This window comes from Orcinus orca, chromosome 18 (genome assembly GCF_937001465.1).
Source record: "Orcinus orca chromosome 18, mOrcOrc1.1, whole genome shotgun sequence".
Classification (NCBI taxonomy): domain Eukaryota; kingdom Metazoa; phylum Chordata; class Mammalia; order Artiodactyla; family Delphinidae; genus Orcinus; species Orcinus orca.
In genome coordinates, this window is record NC_064576.1 from 28,196,420 (window position 1) to 28,214,890 (window position 18,471).

At 36.5% G+C, this 18,471-nt stretch overlaps 1 long non-coding RNA gene across 1 annotated transcript in view; it reads right to left on the reverse strand.

Moving 5' to 3' along the window:
• Positions 1 to 18,471, reverse strand: part of LOC125961897 (uncharacterized) — a 141,858-nt gene that overhangs the window by 65,583 nt on the left and 57,804 nt on the right. Inside the window, exons 2-3 of the long non-coding RNA XR_007473000.1 lie at positions 16,701 to 16,839; positions 11,396 to 11,643 (exon numbers count right to left, since the gene is read on the reverse strand). This is a non-coding gene — a long non-coding RNA (uncharacterized LOC125961897). The remainder of the gene's footprint in view (positions 1 to 11,395; positions 11,644 to 16,700; positions 16,840 to 18,471) is intronic.

An 18,471-nucleotide genomic window follows, 5' to 3' on the forward strand; every position in this document is an offset into this window, starting at 1 on the left:
TGGTCCACAAGAGACCTCCATTATCCACGTATTATCAAATGGCAAAAATCTCCCAGAGACCTCCCTCTCAACGCCACGACCCACCTCCACTCAATGACCAGCAAGCTACAGTCCAGGACACCCTATGCCAAACAACTAGCAAAACAGGAACACAACCCCACCCAGTAGCACAGAGGCTGCCTAAAATCATAATAAGGCCACAGACACCCCAAAACACACCACCAGACATGGAACTGCCTACCAGAAAGACAAGATCCAGCCTCATCCACCAGAACACAGGCACTAGTCCCCTCCACCAGGAAGCCTACACAACCCACTGAACCAACCTTAGCCACTGGGGACAGACACCAAAAACAAAGGGAACTACAAACCTGCAGCCTGAGAAAAGGAGACCCCAAACAGTAAGGTAAGCAAAATGAGAAGACAGAGAAACACACAGCAGATGAAAGAGCAAGGTAAAAACCCACCAGACCTAACAAATGAAGAGGAAATAGGCAGTCTACCTGAAAAACAATTCAGAATAATGATAGTAAAGATGATCCAAAATCTTGGAAATAGAATGGAGAAAATACAAGGAACATTTAACAAGGACCTACAAGAACTAAAGAGCAAACGAACACTGATGAACGACACAATAAATGAAATTTAAAATTCTCTAGAAGGAATCAATAGCAGAATAACTGAGGCAGAAGAACAGATAAGTGACCTGGAAGATAAAATAGTGGACATATCTACTGCAGAGCAGAATAAAGAGAAAAGAATGAAAAGAATTGAGGACAGTCTCAGAGACCTCTGGGACAACATTAAACCAACCAACATTCAACCCACCAACATTCGAATTATAGAGGTCCCAGAAGAAAAAGAGAAAAAGAAAGGGACTGAGAAAATATTTAAAGAGATTATAGTTGAAAACTTCCCTAATATGGGAAAGGAAATAGTTAATCAAGTCCAGGAAGCACAGGGAGACCCATACAGGATAAATCCAAGGAGAAACATGCCAAGACACATATTAATCAAACTATCAAAAATTAAATACAAAGAACAAATAAAAGCAGCAAGGGAAAAACAACAAATAACACACAAGGGAATCCCCATAAGGTTAACAGCTGATCTTTCAGCAGAAACTATGCAAGCCAGAAGGGAGTGGCAGAACCTATTTAAAGTGATAAAGGAGAAAAATCTACAACCAAGATTACTCTACCAGCAAGGATCTCATTGAGATTCGATGGAGAAATTAAAACATTTACAGACAAGCAAAAGCTGAGAGAGTTCAGCACCACCAAACCAGCTTTACAACAAATGCTAAAGGAACTTTTCTAGGCAAGAAACACAAGAGAAGGAAAAGACCTACAATAATAAACTCAAAACAATTAAGAAAATGGTAATAGGAACATACATATCGATAATTATATTAAATGTAAATGGATTAAATGCTCCAACCAAAAGACATAGATTGGCTGAATGGATACAAAAAAACACCCGTATATATGCTGTCTACAAGAGACCCACTTCAGACCTAGGGACACATACGGACTGAAACTGAGGGAATGGAAAAAGATATTCCATGCAAATGGAAATCAAAAGAAAGCTGGAGTAGCAATTCTCATATCAGACAAAATAGACTTTAAAACAAAGACTATTACAAGAGACAAAGAAGGCCACTACATAATGATCAAGGGATCAGTCCAAGAAGATATAACAATTGTAAATATTTATGCACCCAACATATGAGCACCTGAATACATAAGGTAAATACTAAAAGCCATAAAAGGGGAAATCAACAGTAACACAATCATAGTAGGGGACTTTAACACACCCCTTTCACCAATGGACAGATCATCCGAAATGAAAATAAATAAGGAAACACAAGCTTTAAATGATACATTAAACAAGAGAGACTTAACTGATATTTATAGGACATTCCATCCAAAAACAACAGAATACACATTCTTCTGAAGTGCTCATGGAACATTATCCAGGATAGATCATATCTTGGGTCACAAATCAAGCCTTGATAAATTTAAGAAAACTGAAAACATATCAAGTGTCTTTTGTGACAACAACACTATGAGCCTAGATATCAATTATAGTAAAAAATCTGTAAGAAATACAAACACATGGAGGCTAAACTACTTAATAACCAAGAGATCGCTGAAGAAATCAAATAGGAAATCAAAAAATACCTAGAAACAAATGACAATGAAAACACAATGACCCAAAACCTATGGGATGCAGCAAAAGCAGTTCTAAGAGGGAAGTTTATAGCAATACAATCCTACCTTGAGAAACAAAAAACATCTCAAATAAACAACCTAACCTTACACCTAAATCAATTAGAGAAAGAAGAATAAAAATACCCCAAAGTTAGCAGAAGGAAATAAATCATAAAGATCAGGTCAGAAATAAATGAAAAAGAAATGACAGAAACGATAGCAAAGATCAATAAAACTAAAAGCTTGTTATTTGAGAAGATAAACAAAATTGATAGACCATTATCCAGACTTATCAAGAAAAAAAGGGAGAAGACTCAAATCAATAGAATTAGAAATGAAAAAGGAGAAGTAACAACTGACACTGCAGAAATACAAAGGATCATGAGAGATTACTACAACAACTGTATGTCAATAAAATGGACAACCTAAAATAAATGGACAAATTCTTTGAAATGCACAAACTTCCAAGACTGAACCAGGAAGAAATAGAAAATATGAACAGACCAAACACAAGCACTGAAATTGACACCGTGATTAAAAATCTTCCAAAAACAAAAGCCCAGGACCAGATGGCTTCACAGGCGAATTCTATCAAACATTTAGAGAAGAGCTAACACCTATCCTTCTCAAACTCTTCCAAAATATAGCAGAGGGAGGAACACTCCCAAACTCATTCTACGAGGCCACCATCACCCTGATACCAAAACCAGACAAAGAAGTCACAAAGAAAGAAAACTACAGGCCAACATCACTGATGAACATAGATGCAAAAATCCTCAACAAAATACTAGCAAACAGAATCCAACAGCACATTAAAAGGATCATACACTATGATCAAGCAGAGTTTATCCCAGGAATGCAAGGATTCTTTAATATATGCAAATCAATCAATGTGATATACCATATTAACAAATTGAAGGAGAAAAACCAGATGCTCATCTGAATAGATGCAGAGAAAGCTTTTGACAAAATTCAACACCCATTTATGATAAAAACCCTGCAGAAAGTAGGCATAGAGGGAACTCTCCTCAACATAATAAAGGCCATATATGACAAACCCACAGCCAACATCATCCTCAATGGTGAAAAACTGAAACCACTTCCACTAAGATCAGGAACAAGACAAGGTTGCCCACTCTAACCACTATTATTCAACATAGTTTTGGAAGTTTTAGCCATAGCAATCAGAGAAGAAAAAGAAATAAAAGGAATACAAATTGGAAAAGAAGAAGTAAAGCTGTCACTGTTGCAGATGACATGGTACTATATGTAGAGAATCCTAAAGATGCTACCAGAAAACTACTAGAGCTAATCAATGAATTTGGTAAAGTAGCAGGATACAAAATTAATGCACACAAATCTCATTCCTATACACTAATGATGAAAAATCTGAAAGTTAAATTAAGAAAACACTCCATTTACCATTGCAACAAAAGGAATAAAGTACCTAGGAATAACCTACCTAAGGAGACAATGATGTATGCAGAAAATTATGAGACACTGATGAAAGAAATCAAAGATGATATAAATAGATGGAGAGATATACCATGTTCTTGAATTGGAAGAATCAACATTGTGAAAATGACTCTATTACCCAAAGCAATGTACAGATTCAATGCAATCCCTATCAAACTACCACTGGCATTTTTCACAGAACTAGAACAAAAAATTTCACAATTTGTATGGAAACTCAAAAGACCCCGAATAGCCAAAGCAATCTTGAGAAAGAAAAATGGAGCTGGACTAATCAGGTCTCTGACTTCAGACTATATTGCAAAGCTACAGTAATGAAGACAGTATTGTACTGGCACAAAAACAGAAATATAGATCAATGCAACAGGATAGAAAGCCCAGAGATAAACCCATGCACATATGGTCACCTTATCTTTGATAAAGGAGGAAAGAATATACAGTGGAGAAAAGACAGCGTCTTCAATAAGTGGTGCTGGGAAAACTGGACAGCTAAATGTAAAAGAATGAAATTAGAACTCTCCCTAACACCATACACAAAAATAAACTCAAAATGGATTAAAGACCTAAACGCAAGCCCAGACACCATCAACCTCTTAGAGGAAAACATAGGCAAAATACTCTATCCCATAAATCACATCAAGATCCTTGTTGACCCACCTCCTAGAGTAATGGAAATAAAAACAAAAAAAAGCAAATGTGACCTAATGAAACTTCAAAGCTTTTGCACAGCAAAGGAAACCATAAACAAGACCAAAAGACAACCCTCAGAATGGGAGAAAATATTTGCAAATGAAGCAACTGACAAAGGATTAATCTCCAAAATTCACAAGCAGCTCATACAGCTCAATATCAAAAAAACAACCCAGTCCAAAAATGGGCGGAAGACCTAAATAGACATTTCTCCAAAGAAGATATACAGTTTGCCAACAAACACATGAAAGATTTCTCAACATCATTAATCATTAGAGAAATGCAAATCAAAACTACAATGAGGTATCATCTCACACCAGTCACAATGGCCATCATCAAAAAATCTAGAAACAATAAATCCTGGAGAGGGTGTGGAGAAAAGGGAACCCTCTTGCACTGTTGCTGGGAATGTAAATTGATACAGCCACTATGGAGAACAGTATGGAGGTTCCTTAAAAAACTTAAAATAAAACTAACATATGATGTAGCAATTCCACTACTGAGCATATACCCTTAGAAAACCATAATTCAAAAAGAGTCATGTACCAAAATGTCCATTGCAGCTCTACTTATAATAGCCAGTACATGGATGCCACCTAAGAGTCCATCAACAGATGAATGAATAAAGAAGATGTGGTACATATATACAATGGAATATTACTCAGCCATTAAAAGGAACGAAACTGAGTTATTTGTAGTGAGGTGGATGGACGTAGAGACTGTCATTCAGAGTGAAGTAAGTCAGAAAGAGAAAAACAAATACCATATGCTACCACATACATATGGAATCTAAAAAAAAAAAAAAAGGTCATGAAGAAACTAGGGGCAAAACAGGAATAAAGATGCAGACCTAGCAGAGAATGGACTTGAGGATATGGGGAGGGGGAAGGGTAAGCTGGGACAAAGTGAGCAAATGGCATGGACATACATATACTACCAAATGTACAATAGATAGCTAGTGGGAAGCAGCTGCATAGCACAAGGAGATCAGCTTGGTGCTTTGTGACCACCTAGAGGGGTGGGATAGGGAGGGTGGGAGGGAGGGAGATGCAAGAGGGAAGAGATATGGGGACATATGTATATGTATAAGTGATTTACTTTGTTATAAAGCAGAAACTAACACACCATTGTAAAGCAATTATACTCCAATAAAGATGTTTTTTTAAAAAAAAGCTATACCTATATTCACTCCCATCAATACAATTATGAGAGGTCCATTTTCCTTCACTAAAGGCACATGTTATCAATCTGTTGAAATGTTGCCAATCAAGTGGGTGAATAAGATATCTTGTTATTGTTTAATTTTCATTTATTTAATAATTATTGAAATGGGTCATTTTTTCATACGTTTTTGGACATTTCTACCCCTTGTTTCATTAAAGGAACTCTGAGTTCTTTGTCAATTTTCTATTTGGCTGATTGTCTTTTTCATATTTATTAGTAGAATGTTAGAAGATAATCTGGATATTAATCTTTTATCTTTACATACATGGCATATATTTTTCTCCCAACCTCTCAATTATCTTTTACATTTACTTTTATCTTTTCAAATAAATTTTTTATTATGTTGATTTTCTTTACGGTTTCTAGGTTTACAACATGCTGAGATAGCCCTTCCTCATCCCACAATTATAAACCTATATTTCATTCCTTTTCTTCTAGCATTCTTCTAGTTTGAGGTATTTTTTAGTGTCTATACCTTTAATTATTTGGAATGTATTTTTGTGAAAGGTGTGGTATAGATCTAACTAGATAACCAAATATCTTAACATCATTTGGAATAATTATTTTGCCCATTATTTCTGAAATCCCACAATTATTATTATACTAACTTTCCATATGTTTTCGTGGTTAATATAAACAAAGTGTGTGTGTGTGTGTGTGTTTGTGTGTGTGTGTGTAGTTGTTACATATATACACGTTTTAATATAATGTCTATGGGCTATAGGATATAAGAAATGAACTTACAATTCACAATAAATGAAATTATGCTTAAGAAACTCTGATGTACTTATAAAAATGATGCTATTCAAAAGCACACACACAATGCTTTTTAATTAGTTCTTTTAAAATATTGCAAAATATGTAGCTTAAATTAATGTGTAAATAGTACTGCAAAGAGTATTCCTTTTTTAAACATTATCTCACAGTCTAGTTGGGGAAAAAAAGCTTTAAAAAAGAGCAGACAATTTTCTTTAAGCTGAGAGTAAATTATTGCTACCACATTTTACAGTTCATGTCATGACATAGCTTCAATTAGGAAACCATTTATTCTGTCCAGTGAGACAGAATAAATGGTTCACAGTGGCAGTCCATTTTGCCATTGCCAGGTCTCTAGTCCAAAAGAAATAAAATTTTTTCACTGAGGGGTAATTCCCAAGGGACCAAGTCTCTGGAATCTTCCCTTAAAGTCTACATTTTAAAAAAATCTTTGTTTTGACCCAGGATAAACAATTTAGTATAGAAAAGTATAGAAAAGAAACTTTAAAAAAGTTATTTAACAACCTAGACAGACATGGCATGAAGGGTATCAATGAGGGGTTGCTAAAGGCATAAGGTACTAATAAACCCTACCACTTCTTCAGCTCCACTGAATGTTCACTGTTGCTGAAGCCACAGATATTCTAAAAGAGCTGGGGGTTGTGGGGAAGCATGGGGACAGGGTGGCAAAAAGACACCACAAGAGCATGTCTCCAACCCAAGAGGCAGGTCTTCCCAACTCCGCCATCCCTGCACCATTGTTTTGCAGTGTAAACATCTTCTCAAGGAGAATGAATGGAAATGTATACAAACCACTGAATTATTAATGTTCTTCACACTTTGAAGCTAAGTGATGAAATGTTCCCTAAATTAGGTTGACATGAAAATGTGGATTTTGCCATCAGCTAGGCTGTCTTTGTAGCTACGAAGAACGTTCAGGCAAAGGTCATGCATAGTGAAATACAGTTTAAGAAAAGGTCTTCTGCTACCTTGTTCTTAAAGAATGTAACATCATTTTAAATCAGTGAATCCTCCCTACCTCCGCCCCAATAAAAAGACATAGATTAAGTGCTCCCAACGGAGTATGGCATCTGTCTGCACACCTGAGTGTCTGTTCCTTCAAACTGATAGAGATAATTAAGCCAGGAATAATTTGCATCTTGAATATATAATTATTCTTTATCTTAGCCAAGGATAAAAAACTAAGATCATGTCATTATTATTAAAACTGCTTTCTTGTCCTTTAAAGGCTGTATTGGCTACCCTGTTCTGTGCCCATGTCTATGTGCCATTGTCTTAATCCTTCCACACTAGGGCCAGGACTATGCTTTACTCATTTTTATACCCCTTATAGCATATTGACTTGCACATAGTAGGTGTTCAGTAGACTTAGTGGGTGAACTACATGAAGCATCAAATATTCTCTAGAATAGTATGATCTAGGTGGGCACCTGGTCCAATCTGATTTATATAAAAAGTTAGTACTCATTTGAAAATATAATAGTCACTCTAAGGTTTAAAGATATAGTTACCAGATATTTAAAAACCACTATAAAGAAAGACATACAGTTTGCAGATATAAATGGTGAATTAGTTAGGTCTCAGATGCTTTCAGATTAATAACAGCTCTTGTGTTACAAACCAAAAGAAGGAAATGCACATCTAACTCCTTAAACATATACTTGCCTGTTCGTCTACACATTAAGAATTTAATAAACGGTTACTACACTAGATGTGTTCTTACGTATATTTCCTTACACACCCCTCAGAATTAAGAAGGAAGTAACATTTCAAACACCTCAAAGAAAGGTAACAAACTCCAGGTCAATTAATCTGATATGGATACTCAGGTGGCCCTCCTTAGAGCCACAGCCATATCAGCTTTGTGGTTCTGACCCAGTCTTATGCCCTTCTCAGGGTTCTAGCAAGAATTCCCAGGAAAGGGGTTGACAAGGCTTAGGAAGAATATAGGGTCACAGACAAGAGGCTGAAGTTAGAAGTGTAACAGCCATTCTGAAGGTGATACTGGAGTACAGAAAAGGAAGTCATGGTAAGAAGTTTTTCTTAAGACTGTGTTGAACACAGTGGAGGGAGAGGAGGACAGAGGCTGAGGGGGTGGTTCACAGGAATGTGCTACTCAATTTATATTCACTCCAGATCCCATCATCAGGTATGTATGATTCCAGTGATATATTGTTGCCTTGGACAGGATGAGTTCAAAATCTGGGCAGGAGAGGAGCCTGGCGTAGGGAAGGTCCTCTATATCTGTAGCTGAATGGGACTGGGATAGGCAGAAATGGACCAAAGCATTAGCTTCATTAATGGGCCGTGTTCTCTCTCCACTACCCCACTCATACCCAGTGACCATCTCCTCAGGATAATTTAGTGTTGTGTGAACAAGTTCAAACACAGTTATGCTGCTTTTAAAATATTTGTTTTGAATAATTATTGTTAACAACACCACAATCATCTTTTGAAAATGGTAGAAGTTGATGAGGATTAACAAGAAGAATAGGTGGAAATAGGAAAATGTTTAAAAATACCTGTAAAACTGGCTTTATGTTTTTTAATTACTACCATAATACAATGTGCATCAACTTTATAAACAAGTGTATGAAATGGATGTCAGTATAACACTTCCCTTGGGGCCTATTCTAGGAAATTAATTTTCTGTAAGCTAATTTATTAGCTTACAGTGAAACTCCCAATAACGATTCCACATCAGAAGGCCAGGACAACATAATAAAGTCATAGTTAAATTAAGACGGTCTTTGGGCTCTCATTCATTACAGAGAATTCTAAGGCTTTGGGTTCATAGGCAAGACATGGCTGAGAAGCAGATGCAGGACAACACATTATTCTCCTTATCAGACACCGGCTAGCTAGTCAGCCCCAAAGTAGTCTAAATAGTAAATGAACTTGAAGCTTAAAAAAAAAAAAAAAAAAGGTACATCCAAAGCATTTTATGAAAGCATATTAGAAAAGCTTTCAGTGAAATCTTATCCGTACTTAACCAATCTTATCTGCCACCACTCTCCACCATGAGCCCACAAAACAGATTTATTCATGACTCCCGAACATGCCTTGTGCTTTCCTACCTATACATCTTTTGCAGCGATTCCCCCAATCAAACAAAGCCCTCTATCATACCCTCATTTACCCAAGCTTTCTTCATCTAATAAGACCAATTCAAATCCCACACCTCTCATGAGGTCTTTTTCATTTATCCCACATTGAATTGATTTCCCACTACTCTGAACTCTCAGGTCATTCACTGGAACCTTCATATATATTTCCCTGCATTATTAATTTTATTTTCCTGTTCCTATAATTAACTGGATTGCTAGCTCTTTGAGAAGGCAGTGATTGTATCTTGTCACCTGTGGATCCCTATTCTACATTAAAATGCTCAATAAAGATTTACAGAACTGAACTTGAAGTCAGAGGCCTTGTCTTACAGTATACATCTCTGTATCTCTCCAGCCCTAACAGCCCCAGCATATGCCTTGTTATAAACCTAAACAACTCAAAATGGTACTTGGTACCGGCTCTGATTGGTTAAAAAACAAATACATTTTAAATTTTCTCTCTCTTTCTCTTCCTCTCTCTCTCTTTCTTTCTTTTCTTTTTTTTTTTTTTTGCCAGTATATTTTATCTTTTCTAAAGCAACATCATATTGCTAGAATTTGAAATTTCTCTGCTAAATGGAATTAGACCAAAACTATAAAACTACAGAGGAAAAAGTAAAAATCACATTGTAGTGATATTATTTCCTTATTTCCCAAATCATACATAATCATTAAAGAAAAATTAGAAAATAGAGAAACACAAAAAGAAAAATACATATTTTTCAAACCATTTATAATTTTCTGGTGCCTAATCTTTCCTTGGTAAAATTACTTTATGCTGCCTATCTGCCTAGGTCATTCTAAATGAAATTACCCTATCCACACCCTCTACCTTATGAAACTTACCATACCAGCGCATCACCCCAGCTTCAGGTAGATATCTCCCCAAAGGAACAGATTGTCCAGCAATAAATATAGACCAACAAAATAAGCTAAGCAACAGGCTCTATCTTGAGAATTTAAATTGTGTACATGAGATACTAAATGTCTTCTACAGTTTTTAAATTGCTATCCCCAGATGACAATTAATCATTAAAAATATACCCACTGAAATGGTGGTTATGAAATGGACACAAAATAAATCCACAGAAACGGTGATTTCTACACACTCACAAGTTAAACAAAAGCTTGCTAAGCTATACCCAGACTCATATTATGCAATTATGGTATACAATTGCAGTATTTTTATTACTTGTGGAAAGAGAGCAATTTATTTTCTCCTTGGTAAGGTAAGTGATAGTAGTACAACAAACCAAGTGATGTGAATAACTCTGATTTTTTCATTTGTTTTAGATTTATCAAATGAAGTGGTCAGAATATTTTTCTCTCTTGAAAAACTCGCTGAAGCTGTACTTAACCCAAAGTCTTTATTAGTTGGCTATGGTCTTTTCCTCTTTCTTGAAAGAGAAGATATTTCACTGAGATAAAATGATCACCTATGAAAACTTTGATATTTTTTGTTAGTCTGAGCTTAAACCACCTGAAAAAAAGTTCGTCAGTGTATTTATATAGCTCCATGTACCATTTTTAATGATATTGACAGTGACTTTTCCTGAAACTGAGTTATAGTTACTGTTTGATGAACATACTATTTGATTACTTTCATTTGAAATGTTCTTGCATATCTTAGTAATGTGTGACCCACAGTTTCATTCTGGATTATCACTATGGTCAAAAATATATAACCAATTCAAACAGAATGTAGATATTCTTTCCACTCTTGGAGCCCTTAGGGAAGTCTTGTCAAGGTTCACTACTTAAAAATGCCACGAAATGTTTGATAATTAATGACTATATACTGATCATGAGAAGAGAGGGGTGCATGATAATCACATTCCCTTCTCAAAATATAAATAAAGAACCCAAGACTAACCTCAGCATCCCCATCCATAAAATGAAATGAATACCTACTTCATAGTTTTTGTTGTTGTTGTTTTTTGGGTTTTTGTGCGGTACTCGGGCCTCTCACTGCTGTGGCCTCTCCCGTTGCGCAGCACAGGCTCCGGACGCGCAGGCCCAGCAGCCATGGCTCACGGGCCCAGCCGCTCCACGGCATGTGGGATCTTCCCGGACCGGGGCACGAACCCGCGTCCCCTGCATCGGCAGGCAGACTCTCAATCACTGCGCCACCAGGGAAGCCACATAGTTTTTTTAAATTACTAAATGAAAAAAAAATATGTGAAATAATTCAGTTAGCCTGGTATGTGGCACATAAGTGTTCAGTTACTGTTTTTTGCATGAGTCTGATTTAGCCATCTGCAAGAGCACTGCTTTTGGTCCAGCTTAAAGCCTATGAAATTTCTTAAGAATTCGTGATAGACTTTACAGAAGTAATTCTCATTATATAATCCTCAGAAAAAAGATGGTTTAAAAATATCAAATTCCAAGAAAAAGTCAAATAGGTTTTCTACTCACACTCACTCCATAGTAATGAAAACAACCAAAAGAGAACCCCCAAAGTTATATAATTTGTGTTATTTCTAACATATTCTAAATTCAGATACAGTAGATCAGATTTATTTATGTTAACCAGATGGTGTTGAAAAATAAACAGGTTATATGAATATCATTTTAGCTTTAAATAAAACGAGAAAAAGGATTTTTAAATAAGCTAGTAGAACAAACACAGAAGAGACTAGGTTTTGAAGAATGACCAATGGAACTTGATTAATTAGACAGGGAGGAGTCCTGACAGAGGGGTGCTTGAGCCGGCTAAGACTGGCTTGCAAGAGCCAATTGTTCAATTTTCAGGAATTTTGCAGGCCAGTTGTTAAAGATGGTTATTATTAAAAATTAATTATATAAACTTACAATTAAACATATTATACTAAATTGAAAGTTGGTAAATACTCAAAACTGATCACTTCCTAATTATTTTACTAAATTTTAGTGTTATCCAGTCTCTTGCGATTATTTACGTCTATTATACGTGTATGGTAGAAATACTATGCAAATGCGTGCTACTGTACATCTCTTCCTAACTCCACGTTCAGTGGTCCTATTGGTAGTTTAAAATCAGCCATGGTAGGAATGTTTGCACCATGGAAATCAGCAAATGCTACAAATTAGGGCTTTTTTTCTTTTCAGAGAACCAGTTGTTAAACATCTGTCAGCACACCAGTGAGTATTGGTCTCAGTTTTGCTTTCAGAAAGACACAAATTCTGGTCAACTCCTGGCTTTGGGAAAGAGCTAGGTCCTATATATAACCTTGTTGGGAGACAATTCTCCATGAGTCTCTCATGATTCTAAACCTCTTGTGAAACAAGGCACTGTCATTCATTCTGAACTATGTCTTCAAGGATTTAGTACAGCAAACAGCCTTGAAGGTTATAGGCATGCTTGTTGCCCATTATATAAAAAAATTCAGGTTCCCTAAGCTTAGGGTTCCTCTCCTGAAACTCAAGTCACTTCCGTGAAGGCATTCATCTGAGCCTATCTGTGTTGCCTACATGGAACTTGGAGGCAAAGGGAACAAAGACAAGTATGTGCTGATGCTCAGACTATTTGCTGTGCTGTATTTTTGTTACTCTCAGGCCTAGGATTTCCGTGTTTTCTACCAGACTCCATCAAACTGTGGCAGGCTTGCTTGTTAGCTGGCAGAAAGGGTAAAAGTTTGGGCCTTTCGTAGTTCTTGACAACTCTTTCTGAAAGAGTAATCTAGTAGTTTAGTATAGCCTACGATTAAGCTAAAAAGAGCTAGAAAGTTTTTTTTCTTAATATTGCAGCGCGTTACTTTTCTTAGATGCAATTCCAAGGATTTTAGTTGCTAAATACTTCCCTAGACCCTTATCTACTTGCCAGAATCTTCATATTGTCTCAATTCCAGACTAGGTCCCTTCCATTTCTTTTCCACAACACAAGCAAAAAAAGTATATTTTCAAGAGAATGACAGAGAAATGATAAGAGGAAAAATAATAGCTTAGAAGGAAAGAGAGATATTTTTCTTTTTTAACAGTGAAAATTAAGATGCCAGTAGAAATTTTAAAAATCTTAAGACTGAAAAATCAGGAATTTTTTTAAAAAAAACCTGTTTTAAGGAAATGGCAGTTGATATCAAAATAATAGAGTCACCTAGGGAAAACAGTATCTGAAAGTTCTAAGAAGGTATGACTATGACACACTTATTGTTATTAGTATTTTGATATAATACTATACCCATTTTAGAAATATTCTTGTCCTCAAACAATGCAAATCTTATTTTGTATGGGATCGTGGAGTCCGGAGCGAGTACCCTCTTAGCCAACCCAAATATATCTAATACACCATTTTCCTCTTTAGTTACTCTCACTGGTTCTGGGCACTAAAGGCCACTGTGAAAGTCTCCAGAATGAAGATTTGTGCAAGTCGAGTTCTGTGTCACTAAATCAATGCCTGCCCCAGGTGGCACATGCTTGGAGCACCGCCAGCACTGTTTATGACAATTAGATTGCATCTGTTCACAAAGAAATGGATAATAGCATTTACAGGCTACCACCCTTAATAGTATGTTCTAATACAAAATCTCTTTAGTTTACCATTTTCAAGTCACTGGCTATGTCTTATTTCTCAAAAACAAATGACAAAGGCATAGCAGTAGAAAAATAATCCATTATACAGCAACAGAACTTAAAGTAGACAATATGTTTCTAAATCACGTCCCCTGCATTCTTTATCATTTACCTACCTGAGAGAGTTTTAGAATTAATTAGCACTTAGAAATCACAGCAAAGTTTTCATCATTTAAAAATAGTCAAGAATAGCAGGAAAATAATTATTGTGCCAAACAAGAGGCCTTTTTTATAAAGATATGTTGATTAGTAGTTGATTTTATCATCTTTTTTCTTTCTTTTATCTCATTAAACTGGACTCAAAATTAAAATAAAAGTATTTTAAATTAACCTAATCAAGATATGTTGCCCATATTTCACCATATAACACCCACCTAGAGAACAGAATTAAGGTGCACTGATACCAACAACCTATATTTCTTCTGACTTTGTCCCCTAACCACAATTTTGGGATGTCCAGACTCACTCAAAATCCCTCCAGTTTTACCTGGGAGTCCCCAGGAGCAGATCCATTCTGCCTCTACTACCTGCATGGAGACTCGGCATCTGCAGGACCCAGCCCTCATGATGCTAAATGTGGCACGCTCTCTAGAAAATTATATGTGCCAAAGCCATGCTGTGTTCCCTCCATAGAAAGGAAAATGCACCTCTTACTTTTTGACTTTGTGTCTAGAGACCAAATTAGAGATGCTTAGTGTCCTCATGTCTTAGAGTGAGGTTGTGGACACTTGTATATTCAACTCCTATTTTCTGTAAGACCTCTGTGGAGCTAGACCAGGGACACTGGCTGAGAGTCTGACAAGGTGCTACACATAAAATCAAGGCTCCCTTTGATGCCTGAGGCATTTGTTATGCCAAGTCTTCCCTGCCTGACTTTTCCTTCTTAAGCATGAGTTCTTTCCCAGGAAGCTTCATGTATTCATGTAAGTAGATCTCTTGCAGGCCCACTCAACCAGACAGCCAGACATGCTTGAATCCTAGGAGGAAAATACCGCTTACACTCTAGTGGTGCTCCCAGTGTGCTCAGAAAGAACTGTAAAAGTTGGCAGCCATCCTCAATTATTGTTATATACCCAGCGTGAGACAAAAGGCTAACAATGGTCTGCTGAATTGAGAATGTAGAAGGTAAAGTGAGTTTTTCACAATCATTTAGGAAAATCCCTTTGCCTCTATTATTTAGAAGATCAGCACAAGGAATATTTATCTATTTATAAATATGCTCTTAAAAGATGGACTCACAAGATGATTGTTATATATAATGCAAAAAAACCCCTAAAGCTAACATAATACTTAGTGATGAAAGACCAAACACCTTCTCCCTAAGATCATGATCAAGGCAAGGGTGTCTACATTCAGGACTTTATTCAACACTAAACTAGGGATTCTAGCCAGTGCAAAAGGGCAAGAAAAATAAGTGAACTCCTCAATATTGGAAAAGAAAATGTCTTTATTCAGAGAAGACATACATAATTATTTATGTAGAAAATCCCATGGAATCTACAAAAAAATGCTTTTAAAACTAATAGGTGAGTTTCACAAGGTTGTGAGATACAAGATTGACATAGAAAAATCTATCTTATTTCTATATACCAGCAACAATCAGAAATTAAAATTGAAATGAGAATACCATTTACAATTGCGTAAAAAAGTGAAATACTTAGGGATAATTCTGACAAAAGATATGCATGATATGTTGAAAACTATCGAACATAGCTCAGAGAAATTAAGAAAGACCTAAATAAATTGAGAGGTAGACTATGTTCATAGGTTGAAAATGTCAATGTTGTTAAGATGTCTGTTTTCCTGATTGATCTATAGATTCAAATCAGTTCCAATCAAAAATAGGAGGTTTTGTATAGAAATTGACAAGATTCTAAAATTTATATGGAAATGCAAAGGACTTTAGAATAGTCAAAACAACTTTGAAAAAGAAAAGCAAACTTGGAGGACTAACACTACCTGATTTTAATACTTACGATAAATCTACAATTAAGACAGTGATATTAGTACAAGGTAGATAAATAGATTAATAGGGCAGAATAGAGATTCCAAAAGTAGATCCATACATATATGGACAGCTGATTTTTTAACAGATGTGCACAGGCAATTCAATAAGAAAGGACAGTCTTTTAATAAATGGTTCTGAAATAAATGGATGTTAATATACAAAAAAATTGAACTTCAATCCATATCTCAAACCATATATACAAATTAATTTAAAATGCACCAAAGGTCTAAATGTAAAATCTAAAACTATAGAACTGCTAGGCAAAGACATAGGAGAAACTATTTGTGACCTTTGGTTAGGCAAAGATTTCTTAGCTATGTCACTAAAAACACAATAAATGACAACAACAAAAAAAGATAAATTGGCTTTGTCAAATTTTAAAACTTCTGCTCTTAAAAAGACATGGTTAAGTGAAAAAAAACCTACTAGGAAAAAATATTAAAATCCAAACTTTCAAAATTCAACAGTAATAAAAATTAATATAATGATTTTAAAATGGTCAGAATATTTGAAGAGACACCTCACCAAAGAAGATACGTGGATGGCAAATAAGTATATAAAAAATAGTCAACAATTTTAGTCATTAGGAAAATGCAAATTAAAACTACAATGAGATGCTACTACACAACTATTAGAGTGGCTAACATGAAAAAGACTGACCGAGTGTCAGGGGAAGCACTTCCACACACAGCCCGGCCCACCAAGCTGAGGTGTCAATGCAGCCATTTCTCACTAAGCACTCTGATCTGAAGTGCCAGGTGCGAGGCCTCTGCACGAAGTACCCTGTGAACAAGAGAAACTAGACGAAGCACAAAGGAAAAGAAAAAAAAAAGCAAGCTGTAAATCCTCTGAAAAAAATGTCTCTGCACCTCTAGCTCTTGCAGAGGTTGGCGTCTTTAGTGGAGTCTCCTATTGCAGGGCAACCTTCAAGATGGCGGATGAGTAAGATATAGAGATCACCTTCCTCCCCACAAATACATCAAAAATACATCTACAGCTGAAAAGTTGGACTGAGAACAGCGCCTCTTGACCAGTTTTGCTTCACCGACTCAGCTGTGGCAAAAGGACCAGCACTGGGTCCAGCTGGAAGTGGAGGCTTGCCTTGTGGCTGACAGGGTCTTGGTGCCCCAGCCTGGTGTCAGGCCTGAGCCTCTGAGGTGGGAGAGCCGAGTGCAGGACATTGGACCACCAGAGACCTCCTGACACCATGTAATATCAATTGGCGAGAGCTCTCCCAGAGATCTCTGTCACAATGTTAAGATCCAGGTCCACCCAACGGCCAGCAGCTCCAGTGCTGGATGCCCCATGCCAAACAACTAGGAAGACAGGAACACAAGCCCACCCATTAGCAGAGAGGCTGCCAAAAATCATACTAAGTTTGCAGACACGCGAAAACACACTGCCAGATGCGGCCCTGCCCACCAGAAAGGCAAGATCCAGCCCCACAAACCAGAACACAGGTGCCAGTCCCCTCCACTGGGAAGCCTACACAAGCTTCTGAACCAACCTCACTCATTGCGGATAGACACCAAAAGCAATGGGAAGTACGAATCTGCAGGCTGCAAAAAGGAAGGCTGAAACAAAGTAAGTTAAACAAAATGAGAAGACAGAGAAATACACAGCAGACGAAGGAGCAAGGTAAAAACCCACCAGAGCAAACAAATGAAGAGGAAATAGGCAGTCCACCTGAAAAATAATTCAGAGTAATGATAGTAAAGATGATCCAAAATCTTGGAAATAGAATGGGGAAAATACAAGAAACGTTTAACAAGGACCTAGAAGAACTAAAGGGCAAACAAACAATGATGAACAACACAATAAATGACATTTAAAATTCTCTAGAAGGAATCAATAGCAGAATAACTGAGGCAGAAGAACGGATAAGTGACCTGGAATATAAAATACTCGAAATAACTACTGCAGAGCCGAATAAAGAATGAAAAGAATTGAGGACAGTCTCAGAGACGTTGGGGACAATAATAAACGCACCAACATTTGAATTATAGGGGTACCAAAAGAAGAAGAGAAAAACAAAGGGTCTGAGAAAATATTTGAAAAGATTATAGTTGAAAACTTCCCTAATATAGGAAAGGAAATAGTCAGTCAAGTCCAGGAAGTGCAGAGAGTCCCATACAGGATAAATCCAATGAGAAACACACCAAGACACATATAAATCAAACTACCAAAAATTAAATACAAAGAAAAAATACTAAAAGCAGCAAGGGAAAAGCAACAAATAACATACAAGGGAATCTCCATAAGGTTAACAGCTGATCTTTCAGCAGAAACTCTGCAAGCCAGAAGGAAGTGGCATGATATACTTAAAGTGATGAAAGGGAAAAACCTACAACCAAGATTATTCTCATTACTCTCATCAAGGATCTCATTCAGATTCGATGGAAAAATTAAAACCTTTACAGACAAGCAAAAG